Source organism: Myotis daubentonii, chromosome 14 (assembly GCF_963259705.1).
Source record: "Myotis daubentonii chromosome 14, mMyoDau2.1, whole genome shotgun sequence".
Taxonomy (NCBI): domain Eukaryota; kingdom Metazoa; phylum Chordata; class Mammalia; order Chiroptera; family Vespertilionidae; genus Myotis; species Myotis daubentonii.
This window is the reverse complement of record NC_081853.1, coordinates 11856289-11878408: the sequence shown is the minus strand read 5'-3', so window position 1 is coordinate 11878408 and position 22120 is coordinate 11856289. Positions and strand designations below refer to the sequence as shown.

Genomic DNA, 22120 nt, shown 5'->3' with positions numbered 1-22120 from the left:
TTTTTATTTATATATGCACTGCTTGTTTAACTGTTTGATCTGTCTGCCTCCCTAAAGTATAAAGCCATCCACAGGGCCCATGTTGCTTGCACCTCACACAGCTTGTTCCTGGCACATTGCAGGTCAATGGTGTTGTATGAATCAGTCAGTCAAGTATGTAAGTATGTATTCATTGATTCTATATATGAATAACCACTGAGCACTTAACATTTGCAAGTCTTGGTCCATTCTCCATGAAAGACATTAGATATATATGCAAAGACAAGAAACATCCACACGACAGACAAGGGCCTATCTAAACAGCCATCGCCTCTTCTGCCTTACAGTTTTATAGTGGTATATCCCTCCACAAAGCCATGTGCCCAGAGATTATCACAGCTCAGGGGCAAACCCTGATTAGTTTAAGCCATGCTCAGATGGCCATCCCTTTAACTCCTAGGGCAGGCAAGCAGAAACAGTGAGGGCCAGGGCAGCCAGGGCCCCCCCAACACCCCCCCCCAAAACACACACATACCAGCCACCTCCAGCTGTAAGCAGCCTCTTCTACAGTGGGGCCTTGACTTACAAGTTTAATTCGTTCCGTGACGGAGCTCATAACTCAAATTACTCGTATGTCAAATCAAAAAGTGAATGAGTATTTACTTAATGTGCTGACCAAATGTTATCATTTTCTATGTGTACCATGACAAGAACAAACTTAAATTGAATAGCACCAATCTAAGCCAATTAAGTCATCCCATCCTGAGTGCCAATGTCTGACTGACATAGGAAGGAGTATGTGTCTGTACTCAGCCAAATGGGACCTGAGGAGGGCCTGCTAGAGGGGTTATGGGAGCCGTCCCTCGTTCTTAAAAGAGACACACAAAAATAGATAGCCTCTTATGCCAGTGAATGCTACCATATCACAGGCAGCTCCCCAAAATGAAGCTGCCATTTTAGAACCATGAAGGCAGCCAATCTGAGGACCAAGTCAACACGCTGAAGATGGCAGATGAAAAGGAGCAAGAAATGGAAACTTTAATGGCACTGTTGAGTCACTGAATAAACACAGCCTGGAGCTGTCCCCCTCCCCCAACCCCCCCACCCCCGTCAGAATGTCTTGCTCCTTGAGATAATTTTCCTTATTCTAATAGGTTTTATTTTGTGTTCAAATGTGATAGAAAAATTCACAAAATAATTGACAATGCTTAGCAATATGTCAACAGCTTAGTGCTCAAAATCCTCTCCCTGCTGCACAGTGACAACCATCAAAGGCCCCCTGGTAGGTTCCCAGTTGCTTGGCACCAGGGGAAAGTGGATTGAGGTTGGATTCTAGCCATGCAGAGTCGGGGTTCTCTAATGCCCTCCATCAATCATGACATCCACGGTGCTCAGCAGGTAGACACACAGAGAGTGGGAAGCTTTTTTCTTAATTCCCTTCTTGTTTAAACCATTTTGAATTGACTTATTATTTGCAGCCAAAAGCATCTTCACTGATAAATCTATCTTCACATAATTAGCAGCAAATTTATGTGACCTCCTTCAAGCAAAAGACTCAGGAGAAAATGACAGAGATTCATAATTCTGCACACATTCCCCCAAATCTTCAAATGATGGGTCTTAAGTGAATTTCCCTCCAAAAGTTAGACAATTGAGATGCCAGAAAAATAATTAAGCATATGATCATCCAACACTCTCTCCAAAATGATAGTCATAAAGCACCCTAAGAATACTGATGCACCACCTTGTCCCAGTGATAATTTTAAAATATCAATTTGTATTTTTTGTTATCCCTTTTGTGTATATTTTTCCCTTTCTTATCTCAAGAACTTCAACAGAGCTGGCATTCCCTTTGTTCCAGGGGCCTGTCCAGAAGCTGACGGCAATCTCTATCCCCCAAACCTGACCTCCACTAAAGATTTTTCTTTCAAAAGCCAGAGTTCATGGAAGGGCATGTGCTAGATACCAGCAAAAAAGACAGAGTTAAAAACAAGTTTGGGCTGTTCTGTTTAAAACTGTTTGGTTTCCTTTGATCTTGTTTGGGTGGAACTGGGCTTCCCTGACACTGGGGAGAAGCTGCAGGTTTCCCAGTTCCGGAAAGCAGTTGGAGCTGGCACCTTGCTACCTGGCAGAACTCTAGTAAGGTGGCGGGACCTTTGATGGGGATAGTAAGAGAATGCTGAGAACATGAATATTGGGGTCTTAAAGCTACAGCAAAAAATCCCATCATCCTTTGCATAGACATGGCAGGGCCATCAACACTGCGTGGACAAGGAGCCTCTAAGAACCAGCAGAGACTAAGGCTCAGAGGGCCTTTGCATGGATGTGCTGTGTTGGGCAGACCTGCAGCACTTCTGATCAATGACACTAGTGAGCACAAACCTTAAATGCCACTGAGATAGAACTTCCCAACATTTAGAGAAACAAATATAATAATCATATATGCATGCATGTGTGATTAAAATTCATGCGTGCAACATTCAACACAATTTTTCCTATTAAACCTTAAGTCTGAATGCAAAATCAGTTTGTATTTTTAATTGGCTTGACATGACATGAGCTCCCAAAGGATATCACACTACCAGGCCAAACTCCCACTAGTTAGTCAATATATTCCCGTATGTCCTGCTACCTAAAAGAGGAAAATTAATGGTTAGATAGATGGTTCCATTGCTGGTGAATATTATTGAATATTTTTTAAACATTCAAATAAAAGGTGATAATAGAATGTTTTTATTTTAATTCTCTCTAAATAATGCCACACCCATTCATAAGAATTGACAATATTTCCCTCAATGTGCTGGGAATTAATGAAGATTGAATATAAAGAAGTGCCCTGTGTGCTTGGTACTTTAAATAATTGAGATTCCCAAATAATACAAAAGCATTTTCAAGTCACAAATGAAATATGAAGTGAAAATGTTCTTGAAGGAAATTTCTAATAATACTTACCTACTTCAGAGGGTGCTGGGAAACTCTATTAACACCAAAGGAACAGTTTTAGATCTTCAAATAAAAGGACTATAGAAATGCAAAGTATTATTATTATAGTTCTGAAATAATTTCACACCTAGGGATGAGAAAACCCCAGGCCAAATTTTATGCTTTTCTCCTGTCTGATAAACAAGAAATGCCACAAGCACGGGGGAAGTGGAGGATGGAAATCAAATAGGACAAAGACATCAAAGTTTCCCTTTTACTTGCACTACATTCCCCCTAGATGTCATTTTAGGGGACTCTCAGGAAAAAAATGAGTTCCTTTAAGGTCAGGGTTAAGTACAAGGGCAATGTTCTCATTGCTTTTATACCAGATAGAGTAACAACCAGCTGAGCTGAAAAAAAAAAAAAATAACTTTGTCCACTTCTATGGGCACTTGCCAAACTTAAAAATAGCCAGATAAATCATAACCTGAATCACCCACAAGTGTGAGCTCACCTCGGAGGTCAAAAAACAGCTGCTTTCAAGGACACCAGAATTTCTGCTCAGCTACTGAGAGCCCTGTGTGAGACTCTTGGTGGTGCTGATGGAGGTGGTGGTGGTGGTGATGGTGGTGGTGATGGTGTTAATGGTAATGATGGTCATGATAGAATATAGAACAGAAGTTTTCAAACCCTGCTGATGAATGGAATCACCATGGAGATTCTTGAACTACAGAGTCTTGGTCCCCAGCTCAAAACTACTGTTTTTGAATCTATATAGATAGAACTCAAGTTTTGGTTTGGTTTGGTTTTTGTTTTGATTTTTAATGTAGCCATTAGGATAACAACTGAAGTGACAGTGTTTGTAAATAATGTAATGATTAAGAATTCAGGCCTCACAGACAGACTGACTGGAGACTAATCCCAATTCTTACACTTATTAGCTGTGTGACTCTGGGTAAAATACTCAGTCTTAAGCCTCAGTTTCCACATCTATCAAATGAAAATGCTATTACTACCTACCTCATAAGATAGATACCTAGGAAAGTAAGTGAATTTTTAAAAGCATGTTATTTCCAAGGGTGACAAAAATTCCATGTTAAAGAAAATATTGCCAACCAGGCCAGCATGATAATGTAAATATTACATATGGACTCGAACAAAAATTGTGATATAACCATGTGATTATGTTAGGAGGCTATAAAGACCAGAAGTGGTATAAGTGGGGCATATGAAGGAGCTATTGCTAAAATTGATGTACCAGGAAAAAAGAGAATAAGTACATTACTTAGAAACATATAAACACCAGAAGTACTGGAGTTGAAAGTTGCCGATTCTAGAGAAAGGGCCAGAAGAAAAGGAGAAAGGGAGGAGGGGGGCAGTGTCGCAGTTTTTCAATATTTGCTCTTTAGTGCTGTTTTATTCATATAATGTAGATACGTTTCTTTGATAAAAATAAAATAAATTTTAAAGGATAATTCATAAAGCTATTACTGTGTAATAGTGTAATATTGGATATCTTTATATTAGGATTAACAAAGTCAATTTACCAAAACTTGCTTTTTTAAAAACTGATTAAGCCCTAACCGGTTTTGCTTAGTGGTTAGAGCATCGGCCTGCTGACTGAAGAGTCCCAGGTTCAATTCCAGTCAAGGGCATGTACCTTGATTGTGGGCACATCCCCAGTCGGGGGCATGCAGGAGGCAGCTGATCAATGTTTCTCTCTCCTCATCGATGTTTCTGACTCTCTATCCTTCTCCCTTCCTGTCTGTAAAAAATCAATAAAATATATTTTTTTAAAAAACTGATTAATATAATGCCCCCACTCTATCATCAAAATGTCCAGATCTTGAAAGGTATGATAAACACTATGTCCCTGGCACACTGTAAGTCCTAACAAGACATCTGCTGAACTGAACTGAAGCAGGAGGAAATATAAAGAAGTGCTTTGTGCCATTAAGGTCGCAGCAGGAAAGAGACAGCACCTGCACCTGGGGTCACTGAGGTGAATTTCATGAAGGTATGGGCAAGGTGAAGGGAAATGAAGAGGGGCAGCCTAGCACCCTAGAGCAGGGATCCTCAAACTACGGCCCACGGGCCACATGTTTTTGCCGCCGCTGCCTGTCCTGCTTAGCAGCCGACTCGTCCCGGGCCCGCAGTGCGCATGTGTGGAATGTCTGAGGGACAGTGAACTGGCCCCGTTTAAAAAGTTTGAGGGCCTCTGCCCTAGAGTTAGCAAAAATACCACCATCACCACACAGTCTTAAAGGCGAAGGGAGCACCTACCAGATGTGGAAAGAGCGGTCGCTGCGGAAGAGAGGCCCCACCCAAACTGTGGCCTTCCTTAGGGGAATACAGCCACTGGCAACCAGGAGCTGCAAGGAAGGCAGGGAATAATATCCCAGCCTCGCCTTCTAGAGTTTTGCCCAGAGCCTTCCACTGGCTAACCCAACAACAAGCCAGAGAGCAAGGGAGTCCAGGGAATGCTGGCCACAGAGGTTTGCCTCCCAGGGCTAAGAGCCTTTCAAAGGAGCGAGGAGGCATAAATAAAAAATATCCAGCAAAGGCACTATACTAGTATACAATGTGGTTTTTATTTTTGTTTTGTTTTTTCATTTACTTCCCTTTCCTCCTCAGCCCCATAAAACAAGCCCTCAGGTTTGCAATCTGTTTAATAAATATATGTGGCATAATACTAGTTAATAATGCAGAGATGTTATGCAGCACTTTACAATTTGCTAAGCACTTTTTCACACATTATGCCATCCTCAGAACAGCCCTATGCAGAAATAGGGCAAAGCTTATCCTGGTTTTACAGTTGAGGATCCTGAAACCTTAAGAAAGTTAGGTATGTCTCCCAGAATCATGAAGGTGACAAGCATCAGGGCCCAAACTAGAAGGCAGGTTTCCCAACACTCAGCTAAGGCTCCTGCCACCATCCAAAGCTGCTGTCTCCGAACTCAGCTAAGGCTCCTGCCACCACCCATTGCTGCTGTCTCTGAACTCACAGGAGGGCAAAACGGATGTCCCTGTGAGAAAGTCATTAACCAGCTTTGTTCTAGGCACTGCACAGAACACAGAAGTCGTCAACAGGAGAAAGACACAAGGGGAAAGAGAGTAAACTTGCCCATCCATTCTCAGGAAACCAGGGCAATGCCAGAGACTGAAGTAATTGAGTTTTCAATCACATTTTACACATCATTGAAAAGAAGGTGTTTGGTAGGACAAGAAAAGTGATCAAAAGGGGAGTAAAAATTCAGGGAAAAGTACAAAAAGATTTAAAGAGTTTTGTGTTGGAATGCTGGGGTAAATAGAAGGAAACCTCAGCCCTTCACAATCCCAGGTCACAAAGAGACCGGCGCCCCAGAAATTGGAAAAATTACCTCCCTGCTTCTCTTCTCATTTCCAACTCCATCCCCACATACACACACATCCTTGAGAGCTTAGAGAAGTAGCCAAAAGTGACTTATTTTTACCAAACACAGAAGTACTAGAGAGTCCAGCAAAATAGCCCACTTTTGAAATGCTAATTGAGAATTCTGCACCTTTTGTAATCTACAGCAAAATGTCCAGATGCTTACTCGTATACTTGATGGAAGAAAGCAATGAGTGGTATTTTACCTGTATGCCTCTAAGCATACCCCATGTATTCTAAACCTCTGTAATGTCTACACTACTCTATCAAATAGGGTTCTATGCCTACAGGCAACAGAAACCAATTGGCTAATTGAAGAAGGATCATTGGAAGGAAATTAGAGGCTGAGTGAATCCAAGGCAGACTCAGTGAAACAAGGCTTGGAGACCATCAGTGGCCACGACAGACATGGAGGCTAGGAAATGAGAATGGCTACAGTGGTCTCACAGAAGGTATTGTCAGGCAGAATGCCTGTGGGGAAAAAGAAGAATCCCTCAGCTCAAGATTCAAATTCACCCTCTTAACCAAGCTGGTGGTCATGCACCCATTCCTAGGCTAAGTGTAGGCCCCTGAATTATAGTTCCACTGGTCTAATAATTTCAAAAGGAAATGAAGGTGCAGTAAGGAAAGAAAAAGTGACACCAGACAGAATAAAAAGGGGAGGGGAAGAAGTTCCTTTGTACTTACCAAGACTTTCTTCAAAAATTCCTTAAGAATCTAATTAGCTAGCAGATCACTAATTTCTTAAAGACTATATTATGGCGAGGATGTGGAGAAAATCGTACACTGCTGGTGAGAATGCAGACTGGGGCAGCCACTGTGGAAAACAGTATGGTTTTTCCTCAAAAAATTAAAAATGGAACTCACATTTGACCCAGTAATTCCACTTCTAGGAATATATCCCAAGAAATCAGAAACACCAATCAGAAAGGATATATGCACTTCTATGTTCATAGCAGCACAATTTACAATAGCCAAGATTTGGAAACAGCCTAAGTACCCATCAGCAGATGAGTGGATTAAAAAACTGTGGTACATCTACACAATAGAATACTATGCTGCTATAAAAAAGAAAGAACTGTTACTGGACCTGGAGAACATTATGTTAAGCGAAATAAACCAGTCGGAGAAAGATAAATATCACATGATCTTACTCATTTGTAGAATATAATGAACAACATAAACTGATGAACAAAAAATAGATCCAGACACATAGAAGCATCACACAGACCATCAAACCTCAGAGGGAAGGCAGGAGAGGATGGGGTGGGGTAAGAGATCAACCAAAGGACTTGTATCCATGCATATGAGCAACATCAATGGACACAGACAATTAGGGGGGGGTAGGGGCATGTGCTGGGGTGGGCAAGAGTGGGTGGGGAGTGGTCAATGGGGGAAAAAGGAGATATACGTAATATTTTCAACAATAAAGAATTTTTAAAAAATAAAATTAAAATTAAAAAAGACTATATTACTTAGTAATACCTCAAACAGCCAAAAAAAAAAAAAAAGCGTTTACCCTGATGCCTACAAAATGTCAACCTGACAACGTTTTACTTCAAAGACCTCACTTTTCATATTACCTGGAAGCTATCTTTTCATTTGATTCCTAAAGACAAAGCAGAACTTCCATCTCTTAGTAACAGCATGCTTATTTTGGAGACATTATCCTGAAGCTTCCAAAAAAAACCAGATTTCTCAAAATACCTAAAGAATGCATCCTTAAGGATGCTAATGTTGATGTTAATAATGATGACAGTAATAGTAGCAAGAGCAGCCGCAGCTAGCATCTAGTGAGTACTTACCGTGGTCCAGGACCTGTCTGTTCTAAGCCCCTGACATATAATAATTCATTTAGTCTCCACACAGTCTTATTAGGAAAGCAATATTAGTACTCCATTTCACAAATTAGGAAACTGAGACACAGAGGGGGTAGATAACATATCCATGGTCCAATAGCTAATACAAACCAAACCAGGTGGAGATCCATGTCTGTCTCTAGAACACAAATTTAATGAGAGATTTTCACTGAGAGCAGAGGAAATGGGCTAAACGGGTGTGAAAAAAAAAAACCTCTCCAAGAGGAATATGAGCCTCATCAACAAACCTAAAGATCTCAAGGTTCTGAAGATTGCCTCCTCATCACTAACTCCAATAATTTATGAGTCTTTTCCTGAAAGCTTTCAAGCACTGCTTATTCCAAGATGTGACTCAATGGTCCAGAGATATGCAGGTTATATAGCTAAAAATAAGAATTATCTACTTTTTAAGTTCATTTTTTCTTCACCAGTACCCAACCATTACAGAAAAGTTCCAAGCCAGCCAGCTTCATGCACCAGAGTTTAGTCATCCCAAAGCAAATCCTCAAACAGTGTTTTCACAGCTCATGTTTTGATTATTCAAAAATGGTTTTCTCCTATTTCCCTATAAAATTCTTTTCCACCCTCAAAATAGTAGAAATTCAAGCCCAAAAGTAGATTTGCCATAAAGTTAGGAATAACTTAAAATATAAGGTAAATCAAATGGCTTTTCAACTTTAACTAAAGTGGTCACAGTCATGATTACTATAATAAAAATGACATAAAAAAACCTTAAATTGTCAAAAACATAATTGATGATGAAAACAAAGGTAAAATTACGGCATATTTCACCCTGGCCACCAAAGACTGTTGATGAAACTGCAGCCCTATAATTCCCCAGAATGAATTCTTTAAATTAAAGCACTTCATGCAGAACAGAAATTAAACAATGAATCAAAGAACAATGCTGTACAGTGGTATGTTTATAAATATACCTAGCAAAAAGGAAACAATTACATTTTTTCCAAGTAAAAACCAACTGACTGCAATGCTTCACGGGAGGCTGAGTAGATACTTTTCCCATTGCTGCGAACTTGGAAGTTCATTTCCTGTAACTCACTTAGGGTCCACCTTGGTGGAGTGCAATGAAATTAGCTACACCAAACTGGCTGGCTTTCTCCTTTCTACAAAACTAGCTTCTCCATGCAATGGCACAAACTGACTTTCATGATAAATTTCACCCAACCCAATTGAAATGCCACTCTGCATTTTCTTTTAAATGCTTTATCTGGCCAACTGGTCTCATTTAACTATTGACCAGAAGTGGTACGGGTGCATTCATTTTCCATCTAGCATTAATCTTGGTAAACTTAGCCCCATTGAAATGCTGAGAAGAAAGCAAAAGTCAGCAAGCATACAATTGAATTTGGGTACCCTCATCACATCATTTTATTTCCTCCTACGCTCTGCTAACTATTGCTCAGCAGTTTTGCCTATGAGGGAGGACAAGCAGGTGGTTAAGGAAGTTGTCCTGTCAGCTATATCTTTAATCCAAGTGTTTAAATCTCTGAACAAAAGAAAAATCAATGTTGTAAAGGCAATGTTTGTCAAGGCCATGTAATAAATACACTTACCTTTACAGGCTATTCTCGCTGGATTCCCTTCTTTGCTGAGCTTCAAAGCTATAAAGAGATAAAAATGAAAGCACTGAGTTATCTGCGTAAAACACCAAACGTTTTCTCTCCATATCTCTAAGTAGAATTTCCATATGCCAAGGTATGTGGTACTAGCCAAATAAAGCGTTGATAAAACTTGTGCCTCATACCTCCCGTACAAGAGGCAATAACAGACACAGTCATAAACTGAAAACGGCACACTTCTACCCTGAATTGAAGCACGCAAACATAGCCAGATCTACAGTTAAATCTTTTGAGGTGTGAACTCAACAGAATGGGATGTGCAGAGATGAACATAAAATTAAACGTTATGCAGCACACTCGATCTGACCAAGCATTTTATTTTCTTATTTCGTTTAGTGTCCTCTTTCCTGCACACTCTATTTCCATTTCCCTGCAAAAGTTTTACTCGAGGAAGCCTATTTACTTATATGAGGTACATGGTCCTTCCGATCCAGACCTCAGCACTCGCCCCATGAATATAGGCCCCCTTGTCCTTATCCACGGGAGACTCGTTCCAAGACCCCAGTGGATGCCTGAAACTGTGGGTAGTACCAAACCCTATATGTGCTATATTTTTCCTATACATACTTCCCACTAATAAAGTTTAATTTATAAATTAGGCACAGTAAGAGATTAGCAACAATAAGTAATAATAAAATGGGACAAGTAGAGCAATCTATAATAATAAAAGCGTAATATGCTAATTAGACCAGACCTTCCAGATGAAGCTGGGCCTGCGAGGGAAGCGCGGTCCCGGGTGCCTGCGGGAAGCCAGAGGGAAGCCCGGGTCCCCAGTGCCAGAGGGAAGCCAGAGCTGGCAGCTGGGAGAAGAAAGGCCTACTCTTGCACAAATGTTGTGCATCGGGCCTCTGGTATCAACACTAATAAAAGAGAAAAATGGTAATTGGCGTACGACGATACCCTTTTCATTGGCTAATCAGGGCTATATGCAAATTAACTGCCAACTAAGATTGGCAGTTAACTGTCAACAAGATGGCGGTTAATTTGCATATATAGGCACAATGCAGGGAGGCGAAAGGGAAAGCAGGAAGAAGCCCCCTGCCACTGACAGTGATCGGAAACCCAGGGGGGAGCTAAGAGCTGGGGGGCAGGGCAAAGGTGGCCCTGGGGCCGCCTTTGCCCTGCCCCCCAGCCATGATCGGAGAATCAAGTGCCTTTTCCGCCCTGGCCAGTGATAGCAGGAAGTAGGGGTGGAGCCAGCGATGGGAGCTGGGCACGGTCGAAGCTGGCAGTCCCAGGAGCTAGGGGTCCCTTGCCTGGGCCTAAAACGAAGCCCACGATTGCGGGGCCGCTGCAGCTGTGGGTCCCCGCTGCCCGGGCCGGACGCCTCAGCCAGAGGCTTCCTGCAGGGGTGGAGCCGCGCAATCGCGGCGCCCCCCGCTGCCACTGCAGGTCCCTGCTGCCCGGGCCGGACGCCTAGGCCAGAGGCGTCAGGCCTGGGCAAGGGGCCAATCCTGCGATTGGAGGGTGATGGGGGTCAACGCCTGAGGGCTCCCAGTATGTGAGAGGGGGCAGGCTGGGCTGAGGGACACTCCCCCCCACACACACACCCAGTGCACGAATTTCGTGTACCGGGCCCCTAGTATTATAATAAAACTTATGTGAATGTGAGGAGGAATACAGAGGGCAACCGGGGGGCAGGCAGTAACAATCTGAATCTGTGCCAGTGACCAGTGTCCTAGTGCACATTCTTGTTAGCCTATAATTAAGTCACTGCCCCTTCCTTAGACTTAGACTATTAAGTCTGTTTTCCGGGGTGCTCCCAGTTTGCAGGAGCCACAGGCCAGGAATTTGGCAGTTTGGCCGGAGGGGGGGTCGCTGGTGCCACCCAGGCTAGGCATTAGGTACAATCTAACTTCCCCATTCTAACTGACTCAGGAGGAGCTGTGAAAGCCCGCCACAAAGCCCGGTAGTTAGGAAACAAACTTAGGAATATATATAAGGAGTAATTGCATTGTATAAGGGGTTCAGGCTTTGGATCTTCGAATCCCCTGAGCCAGCAGTGCTGCTTTAAATAAAGGGTTTTTCCTGAATCTCCGAGTACTCGTTGTATATTTTCTGGTCATCTAATAAATTCTGCAACTAATGTGGTCTTTCAGCAAACTAGCACAAATTTCTTTTTCCTTCTTCAGAATTTCATAGAAGATTCGTTCTTACCACAAATCTCAGCAACCATATGATTTATTTTTCTTTCCTTATTAAGTAGAGAACTTCAACCTTCTCACTTAAAGGAAGCACTGTACGGCTTCTCTGTGAGATTTCTGAATTGCCAGCATCACTAATCTTGTGCTTTGGGGCCATTATGAAGTCAAATAAACATGACCAGAACATAGCATGGTGATACCATGACAAACATTCTGATCACCTAGATGGCTAAGTGACTAACAGGGGGAGCATATACAGCATGGAGAGACTGGACAAGGGGATGATTTATATCCTGGGCGGGATGACACAAGATTTCATCGTGCTTACTCACAAGTGTGCAATTTAAAACTTATGAATTGTTTACTTAGGGAATTTTTCAATTAATATGTTCAGATTGCTATTGACCACAGGTTACTGGAAACACAGAAAGAGAAATCGTGGATAAGGGGGAACTACTGTATATGTGTGCAAGCTTACAGGTACAATCCTGAGTGTAGCCTTTTCTCAGTAGAGAGAGACTCACAAAACAGAGGAAGCCATACATGACATTTCAAATCAACTCTTGACATATAAAATGAATCTCCCTATGCACTGGCCACACACAAGTCACTATAAAAGGAGAGATGGTAAATCATAGTTGCTAAGCAATAATAATAGCAAGGTTTCAAGGGGCTGATTCTATAGCAGTCCAACATTACTTATATGGTAACTCCATAGTCAAAAATATTTGGAATATGCCTCATTGTTGCCTTAAGTCCTAACATTTTCAAAAGGTGTAGTAGTTGGGAATGGCCAACTACTCCATGGTCTTCCCATGGTTTTCTTCATTTCCCTTCAATGTTCTAAGTAACTGCTTTAGCCCTTACTGGCCTAGTTCCCTCTACATACCCCTATCCCACCGAGGACCCATTACCACTGATGCATGACCACGAAAGAGTAAAGCCAGATTTCTGGACTGTGCTATCAATCTCGGAATATTAATGCAGGAGATAGGCCCCTTCATGGGACAGCATCAGAAATTTCTCCTTCCTGCTTGGTTATGTGAATTGCAGTAGAGTTGGGGAAACATAATTGGGGAAGATTAAATAGTAAAATATTACATTTTTAAAAATCTGACAAATTTATGGTCTGACAACATAAAGATTGAGCTATAGCCCTTTCCACTTCAAACACAGAAGTGCTACACAAAATATAGCAATAATTTTAAATATATACATATAAATATATATATATATAGTCAAGCTCAAAGAAAGGAAGAAAACCAATATGAAAAGATAATTAACGTAAATTTTCTAGAAAGAAAGACATGAGAAATGTATTTTTTTTTAAACCTTGCTAGGTGATGTTTATAAGGAACACATCTAAAACAGAAAGAGAATTTGAAAGGAAAAGTTAGAAAACCATACACAAAGCAAACAGGAATCAAAAGAAATCTGGGGGAAATAAGTTAATATTAGGCAAAATGGAAGTTAGCAATAATACAATAGGAATTTGCATTGATTATCTATTGCTACATAACAAACTACACAAGAATTAGTGACTTAAAAATAATAAATTATTATCTCTTCTGGTTTCTATGAAGTGGGAATTCTGACAGAGTACGATGAGCCAGCTTTTCTCTATGCTACAATACCCAAGACCTCGTCTAGAAGACTTGAAAATTGGGAGCTGGAATCACCTGAAGGCCCATTCCCTCAAATGTCTGCCAGTTGTTACTGGGGGTTAGCTGACACCTTAGCTGGTGCTGTCAGCTGAAATACCTACATGTGGCCTCTCCATGTAGCTTGAGTCTCATCAAAACATGGTGGCAGGTTCCAAAGGTAAGAGTTCGCGGGGTGGGGGGGGGGGGGGGAAAGAGGCAGAAGCTGTATGTTTTATAACCTAGGCTTGAAAGTCACATTACCACCATTTATACAACACTCCACTGGTCAGGGCAGTCACAAATCCCTCCCCGCCCCCCCCCCCCGCCCCTCCCGGCCTCCCCCCGGCCCCCCCCCCCCCCCCGGCCCCTGGCCCCAGATTCCATGGAAGAGAACAAACACTCCGTCTCTCTGGGAGGAGTGTCAGTCACATTGCAGGAAGAACACATGGGAATGGATGCATGTGTTCCTGCAACCACGTTTGGGAAATGCAATGTGCCACAGTGTTCTTTACAAGTACACATGGAACATAAGCAAAAACTGACCATATGTTAGACCACAAAGATAGTCTCAACAAATATCAAAAAAGAGATAGCCAAGTTATCTGATCACAGTACATTACTTAGAATTGGTTATAAAATCTTAAAATATATTTGAAAATTACAATCTTTATAGCAATTTTCCTTTCAGATTTGGGGTTGAACAAGTCCATTGAATTAAAGTCACTGTATAAGGGTCCACATCTGGAGTTAAAGATCACTACTGTGGTTGTAAATATATTGAATTTGACATGCCTTAGAGGTATCTAAAAGAAATATCCTGCCCTGGCCAGTGTTGCTCGATGATTGGAGCATCGACTTGAGCACCAAAGGATCACTGGTTTGATTCCCGGTCAAGGGCACCTGCCTGGATTGTAAGTTCCATCCCAGCTCCAGTCGGGGTACATGCGGGAGGCAACCAATCGATGTGTCTCACATGTCTCTCTCTCTCTCTCTCTCTCTCTCTCTCTCTCTCTCTCTCTCTCCCCCCCCCCCACCCTTCCTCCCTCCCTCCCTCTCTCACTGAAATCAATGGAAAAATATCCTCAGGTTGAGGATTAACAAAAGAAGAAAAAAAAGAAAAGAAATATCCAGGTAGGGAATTGGATATATATGTGTCTATAGCTCAGAGAGCAGGTTTTGGATTGGTGTGTTATCTCTAAGTTGAAAAATAACTGAACTTGTAAGTATAAATGTGATGGTCCAGGGAGGCAGTACAAAGTAGGAAGAGAAGAGAGCCCTGGATTGATCCTTGAGGAAGTTCAACATTGAACAGTGTGTCAAGAAGGATGAATACCATATAGGAGAGAGAAAAATTGCCAGAGAAGTAAAACAAAAGCCTTAATTGTCACAGAAAGGTCAAGTGAGATAAGTACTAAAAATGCCCAATACGAAGGTCATTGAGGAACTCAATGAAAACTGTTTTGTGGACTGATTGAGACAGAATTCAGTTTGGAGTTGGTTAAGACATAAGAGGAAATCATTAAAATGAAGGCTGAATGAGGACAAATCCTAGACAGGTCTGGGTATAAGGCAGTGGTTCTCAATCTTCCTAATGCCGCAACCCTTTAATACATTTCCTCATGTTGTGGTGACCCCCAACCAGAAAATTATTTTCGTTGCTACTTCATATCTGTAATTTTGCTACTGTTATGAATCGTCATGTAAATATCTGATATGCAGGATGTATTTAGGCGACCCCTGTGACAGGGTCGTTCGACCCCCAAAGGGGTCGCGACCCACAGGTTGAGAACCGCTGGTATAAGGGAAAGAGCCTAGCAACTGGAGGAGGAAAAGGACTGAGCGAGGGTTTCTTCGTGTAGCCTGTACACAGAAAAAAGCCGAGCAGGTGTCACGGTGATGAGAGGATCCAGTTGAAACAAAGAGACGACAAGCAAAAGAGTGGGAAAGGGTGCTTACTAAAGTTCCCCAGAAAGTCGAAAGGGAAAGGTAGTGGGACTGGTCTTAAAGCAGCTTTCGTCTCACCGAAGCACATAAGAGCTGGGGCAGGCATGCATACTGTTATCTTAAATTATTACTCTCTCCTTTGTGTATGTTTTATCACCTTAATTAGTGTCTAAGCTCTTTCAAACCTATGGCCTTTATGTTCAAACCAACCTCACCCTGCCCATTCATTGTGAGCCCCAGGTTCTATACCAGCACCAAAGAGTCATTCCACAAATACTGTTGAATGAACAAGTACAAGTGGATTCTACAGTCTGTGTCTATCTCTAGTGCAGCGATTGTCAACCTGTGGGTTGCGACCCCTTTGGGGGTCAAACAACCCTTTCACAGGGGTGGCCTAAGACCATCAGAAAACACATATATAATTACATATTGTTTTTGTGATTAATCACTGTGCTTTAATTACGTTCAATTTGTAACAATGAAAATACATCCTGCAGATCAGATATTTACATTACGATTCATAACAGTAGCAAAATTACAGTTATGAAGTAGCAACAAAAATAATTTTACGATTGGGGATCACAACAACATGAGGAAATGTATTAAAGGGTCGTGGCATTAGGAAGGTTGAGAACCACTGTTCTAGTGCCTGAACATTTGTCCTTGTATGTGTCGGGGGTATCTGGAGTAAGAGGAGGTCAGGATCCAGAAAACTGTTGTTCTAGTACCCAAAGTGCCAACCTCTCTGGACAAACATCAGTAAGAGTCACTCAAACAAGTACTTCTTTCCCATGTATGCCTTGACCTGAAAATCTAAGGGCCTAAACGTCTACAGGCCATGAAAACATTTCACCTGTAGCTACAATGCATTATACGACCCCTCATGCGTAACTCATCCCCATTTTGTTCTAGAGCAGACACACTCTGTAACCTTCATCTGACCTTCTGCAAGACACAGATTAGATTTAAATGAATCCAAATAGGTTTAGGCTTCAGCCGTCCTAAAAAACATAAACGTAGAAGCAGAGAAGTACAGGCCAATAACACTGTTTTTTCCTGGTGCTTTTGCAGAAGATAGTCACCCAGAAAATGTTTACCAAACCCAAGCCTCTCACTCCATTATCCAGCCCCAACTCCTTTTAAAACCAGTCCGAATTTAAATCAACATCTTTTTCAACTACAGAAACCTCTTCTGATTGTGATTCATCTTCTATGGGAGCCATCCAACCTCACTTTACTTGAGGCAACACTGTTGCTTTCTGCAGCTCTCACCTGACTTGATGGCCACATTCAGGGACTGGTGATTGATGTTTAAGTCTAACAACTATCTACATACCTAGGAAAGAAATATGTTCACTCAGAAATGAAGACAGACACAAGAATGAAGACATGATAAATTCAGTCCTCTTTTTGGTTCTTACGCCATGGTCAGTGAGCTATAAAGGGCAGACAAATTACAGCATTCTTTCAAATGATAGCCAATTTTCAACTGAGAAGACTCTTAAGCCTTTTCTACATATCAGTGAAAACCAGGCAGTTGGAAAACATAGCCCTGGTTAAACTGCTTGATGATAAATGAATGTTTTAAACACATGGAGTTGAGAATCTACATACTGATTTAAACCCTCACAAGAACAAGCAGCAAAGACCCCAAAATCCTGACACTTCAGAGATATATTTCTGAAGTTTTATTTCAATTTATATGTATTTCTTATGGAGTATTGTCAGAATGTGTGAAACTCTGATATATTTGGAGTTCAGAATAATTCTTAGTTTTGTTATTCACCTAGAAAACTGATTCATGTTGTCAAAATGTATGTGAGCCCAGCCAGCGTTGCTCAGTGGTTGAGAGTCAACCTATGAACTAGGACAGTGATGGCAAACCTATGGCACACGTGTCAGAAGTGACATGCGAACTCATTTTTGTGGTTGATTTTTCTTTGTTAAATGGCATTTAAATATATAAAATAAATATCAAAAAATATAAGTCTTTGTTTTACTATGGTTGCAAATATCAAAAAAATTCTATATGTGACAAGGCACCAGAGTTAAGTTAGGGTTTTTCAAAATGCTGACACGCCGAGCTCACAACGTTCGCCATCACTGAAGTAGGAGGTCATGGTTTCATCCCTGGTCAGGGCACATACCTGGGTTGCAGGCTTGATCCCCAGTGTGGGGCTTGCAGGAGGCAGCCAATCATGATTCTTTCTCATCATCTATGTTTCTATCTCTCTCTTTCCCTCTCCTTCCCTCTCTCTGAAATCAATAATATATATATTTATATATACATACATATATATATACATATATATATATATATTAGAAAGATGTGAAAGTCTTTCCTAGACCATATGTTCGACATAGATACAGACCACACCTATCTTGTTCCTTATTGAATCCACAGCCTCAGTACATAGGTACATAAAATTTTCTTAATAAGGGATTATTATAAGTTTGCATTACTATTAAAATTGAAAACTGACACAATTCTTCAGTTAGGGTGAGTTTTGTTTTTTATTTTTGTTCTTGTTTTCTTCCTTCTCTTATTTTACTCTAAACTTTCATAACATATACAGCTTTCCGTCTATAGAAGCCTACAAGCCTGGGGCCTGAGATACACACACACACACACACACACACGCATACACACATGCACGCACACGCATACACATGCAAAACACAACACACTATTGCCACACCTGTTCAATGCTGTCATATTTGCCAAACATTAGAAAAGCAAATTTCCCAAGTAGCATGAGCTCTGGAAAATCATTAGGTGACATCTGAGGAGCAGAATAGCAATCAGACAATAATTAGCATCTTAACATTCAGAGAGCTAGATGCAAATCAAATTCCATGAAATCTCGGGGAGCATGACCCTGTCGAGGCTGGCAGCATCACCATGAGGAGTCAGTGGCTTTGTCAGACCAAATAGACAGGACTGGGAAGTACCATGGCTGCTCTAATCCCAGGGGAGACACTCGGACAATGTGACATTTGCACAGGGATGCTGTAACATGGCCCCAGTATGTTTTCTCAGAGTGGGATGACATTTCAAGTCAAACAGCTCTGCTCCCAAAGCACAGACCCTCCCCAAACTCTAATGTAACCTGAGTTTGAGAAAACAAGGATCCTCTCAGAGAGGAACCGAGGTTGTGTAGACACAATATTAAAATAATCCCTTTTCAAGGAAGATCAAACCAGATATTCAGTGTTTAACCTCATCAGTTATCACGACATCCTATCTAATAAAAGAGAAACATGGTAATTAGTGTACATCCGCTACACTTCCCATTGGCTAATCAGGGCGATATGCAAATTAACTGCCAGCCAAGATGTCGGCCCGCAGCCAGGCAGCTTGAAACTAACATGAGGCTTGCTTGCTTCAGTGACGGAGGAAACCAATGTTCCCCGCCTGCCTTGCCAGCCTCTGAGCTTGCAGTTTGAAACATAGTTACAAATATAGAAGCTAAACAAAACCCTAGAAACCTGCTTTCAGCGAGCCGGGATCTCAGAGCTGGAGTTGATACAGTGTTTTGATTATAGAACACAAACAATCCAGATACATGCTTTCAGCAGCAGAGGCCTCAGAGCTGGGGTCAGAGCTAAAGCTGGCCCAGAATAAAAAAAAAAGAAAAGAAAAAACGGAGCAGTTGGGAGCTTCAGTCACCCGCCAGCCTGAAAACAGCCCTCAGCCCCTCACCCAGACTGGCCAGGCACCCCAGTGGGGACCCCCCTTCAGGGCAAACCAGCTGGCCCCCACCCATGCACCAGGCCTCTATCCCATATAGTAAAAGGGTAATATGCCTCCCAGCACCAGGATCAGCGGAGCCGCGAGGCCTCCTGGCACCTGGATCAGCATGACAGGGGGCAGCGCCCAAACCCCCTGATCGCCCTGCGGCTCTATGTGTTACAGGGGGCAGGGCCACAACCTCCCTATCAGCCCTGCTCTGTTCGTGACAGGGGAAGGCACCCCAAACCCCTGATCTGCCCTGCTCTGTGCCTGATAGGGGGGAGCTCCCCAACCCCCTGATTGTCCTGCGGCTCTGTGTGTGACAGTGTGCGATGCCCCAAACCTCTGATCGGCCCTGCTCTGTGTGTGACAGGGTGCGGCACCCCAACCCCCACTCCCCCACAGGCCCTGCTCTGTGTGTGACGGGGTAGAGCCATAACCTCCCCATAGGCCCTGCCCTGAGTGTGACAGTGGCGGCGCCCCAACCCCCTGATCGGCCCTGCTCTGTGGGTGATAGAGGGCAGTGCCCCAACCCCCCCCCCCAACGGGCCCTGCTCTGTGTGTGATGGGGTAGAGCCATAACCTCCCCATCGGCCCTGCCCTGAGTGTGACAGTGGCGGCGCCCCAACCCCCTGATCGGCCCTACTCTGTGGGTGATAGAGGGCGGCGCCCCAACCCCCTGATCCGCCCTGCTCTGTGTGTGACAGGGGGGAGCTCCCCAATCCCCTGATTGACCCTGCTCTGTGCGTGACAGGGTACAGAGCCCTAACCCCCGTGATGGGCCCTGCTCTGTGCGTGACTGAGGGTGGCATCACAACCTCCCAATCCACCCTGCTCTGTGCATGACAGGGGGCGGCGCCCCAACTCTCCAATCAGCCCTGCTCTGAGCCCGACCAGGGGCTGCACCTAGGGATTGGGCCTGCCCTCTGCCACCCGGGAGCAGGCCTAAGCCAGCAGGTCGTTATCTCCCGAGGGGTCCCAGACTGCGAGAGGGCACAGGCCGGGCTGAGGGACCGCCCCCCCATGCCCCCGGAGTGCACAAATTTTTGTGCACCAAGCCTCTAGTCATTATATAGACCTCAGATGGCCTTAGTGTAAAAAATACTTCTCATTTGAGTAAAATCCTGTTCCTGGAGCATCCACACTGAACACTTTCCAATGAATGCTAAAACTGGTTACAAAACTGAGCTACCGAGAGGTGTGGAGAGTGAGTGACAGTCAGTGCACTGTGTCCTCACCAAACCCCTGCTGCCTGACACTGCTGTCCACATGCTGTCCATCCCCAGAGGTATGGCCTCTGTGGCTCCAGCCTTTATCACATGCTGACTCATTCTAAACAAAGAAGCAGAGAGGCTGGAGAACACCAGCTCTCCATTTGGTTTCTGCAGTTGCCCACAAGACTTGGGGAATGCCTTCTTACAGGGAGTCCAGGATGAAGGGCAAAACCTCCAAGCAGACTGCCCCAGCCTTTGGGGTAAACGCTGTGCCTCCACCACGTGGCCTGTGTGAGTCTGAACATGTCCCCACCCCAAGCCAAGAGTGACCATCCTGCCAGGCCGCTATGCCACTGCAGGGCAGGCAGCAGCCTGTGTTCCTGGCTCCTGGCCCGATGCTAGGACAGCCCAGCTACATCACTGTGGAGAGGGAGTCTGGTTGTGCCCTCCTCTGAACTCTCCATCTGGAAGATTCTCTGGCCTCCTTCCCTCTCATTTTTAACCTGACATACACTGCTGGACAGGAAAACTCAGAGCACACCAAAGTTCATCTTCCCTTCTCCGCTTCTCAGCCAGCGTAATCACAAGGGCAGCATGAGGCTGGCATGGACTGGGATGCCAGGAATTAAAGGAGAGGCCCTGACCACTGGACCACATTAGTCCTGCCTCCCAAGGTCTTAATCAGTCCTCCTCTGCCTGGTACATCCACTTGCCTTTGAAACCAGAGAGGTGGCCAGGTAAGATGCCACATTCACAGAAATGTATTCAACAAAATATTGGTTGAGAATGGCAGTCACAAACGCCTGCTGGCTCATGGCTTTGCAACAACAGTTTTGAGGTCTCGACCCAGTGGCAAGACTTCTGTGCCCCTTTCTAATGCAAACAGTTCAAGCAACATTGTTCTGAATAATATTCAGCCACTGGCTCATTTGGAAACATAATGATCATAACAAACAGTGGCAGACTGACAGAGAGCCTATTGATCAAGCCTGAGGACAAAAACGAAAGATAAAAAGAGAAGGAAAAGAAAGGGTTGATGGAAGATAGAGGAAGGAAAATGAACAGTGCAGAGAGAAAGGAGGAGGGTTATAGAACTAGATACCTTCGTTCTATGGCTCTGAAATGAGCTGTGAACCTAACAAGGATTCGGGGGTGGAAACGATGTAGAGGAATTCACAGAAAGGGTAGCATTTGGGGGGAATTTTGATGTTGAGACAGACTCGGAGCTAGAGTGAAATAGATGTAACATTTGAGAAGTTTCAGAAGACAATGAGTCTTAATTCTGTCCTGTTTTGCACCTCTTCAACTACAGTGACACACCAACATTTGCTGTTTTTCTAAGAGGACATTGCCAGATACAATGGAAACTCTGAATACATTTTTCCCTACGCATTCATTATCTCTGGCCCTTATCCATAGGCCTATTGCAGACTAAATTGGATTTTGGATCACTGGTACTGAGACACTGAAATTAATTAACAATAGAAACATAATATTTACATCCAGGCCTAACAACATCTGACATTTAAACTATTCTGCCAGTCAGGCAAATTCCATTTGACAAATTTTCATTTTAATGAACATGAAGGAACAGTTTACATGATAGGCCAAGAAGCAGAACGGAGTTGAT

The 22120-nt window shown here is 43.1% G+C and overlaps 1 protein-coding gene across 1 annotated transcript in view; it reads right to left on the bottom strand.

Moving 5' to 3' along the window:
* FHIT (fragile histidine triad diadenosine triphosphatase) overlaps window positions 1–22120 on the bottom strand; it is a 1351032-nt gene that overhangs the window by 1300398 nt on the left and 28514 nt on the right. The window contains exon 2 of the mRNA XM_059662896.1: window positions 9747–9794. The gene's annotated coding sequence lies outside the window, so the exon portion shown is untranslated. The remainder of the gene's footprint in view (window positions 1–9746; window positions 9795–22120) is intronic.